Source organism: Ornithodoros turicata, unplaced genomic scaffold, assembly GCF_037126465.1.
Source record: "Ornithodoros turicata isolate Travis unplaced genomic scaffold, ASM3712646v1 ctg00000858.1, whole genome shotgun sequence".
NCBI lineage: Eukaryota > Metazoa > Arthropoda > Arachnida > Ixodida > Argasidae > Ornithodoros > Ornithodoros turicata.
The window spans coordinates 515,836-516,628 of NW_026999407.1; positions in this window are offsets into that span (position 1 = coordinate 515,836).

Below are 793 nucleotides of genomic sequence, written 5' to 3' on the forward strand. Positions count from 1 at the left end.
CCGATGGACAAATGGGAAGGAGGAATACTTTCACTTCCGTTCCGAACGGACGCCTAACATTGATTCTTTCGACTCGTTAAATTGTTTCGCGTTTTAAAGCCAGAATAGGAGATGGAAAGGAGGGAATCATTTTTCGTCGTACCCTCCGCAAACACGGAAATTATTTTCCCCTCGCTGGACATGAAAACGCCGCGCGCGATGAAAAGTCGGTCAAACCACGGTGAAAGTAAAGTTGCCCCCTCAGCCCTAATAGAGGGCACATCATCGGGACGAAAGATGCTGCTTTATGGCCACAGTTGTGAGGAAATAATCGAGAATATGGGAGAGAGTGGGGAGGGGAGGGGGGGGGGTAAGTTTCCCTCTAGAAGACTTGACCATGTGCGTACCGAGAGGGCCCCAGGGGGGACGGGGGGTCTCCTGGAGATTCGAGGTCATTCGTGAAAATTGTTTTTTCGTAAGTCGTAAACATTTATTCGTAGGTCGTCATGATGTCTACACAGATGTCATAATAACATGAACCTTTGTACACCCGCTCAGTCACCAGTCCACAGCATCTGTCTCCAGGAGAAGAGGTGAGGGCGGGATAACCCCCGAAGACGAAAAATAGGCGCCGGCGCTGGGGGGGGGGTATCGTTTATCTAAAGAAGGAAAAATAATAAGAAGAAAGAGAGGGCCTGCCAAGAGCGCCGGCGCTGGGTGACAGTAAAGAACAACAGCTACTGTCAACAACAACAACAACAACAGCTCTTTTCTTCAAAGAACATTACGAAAGAAAAGTTCATTTCATTAATTT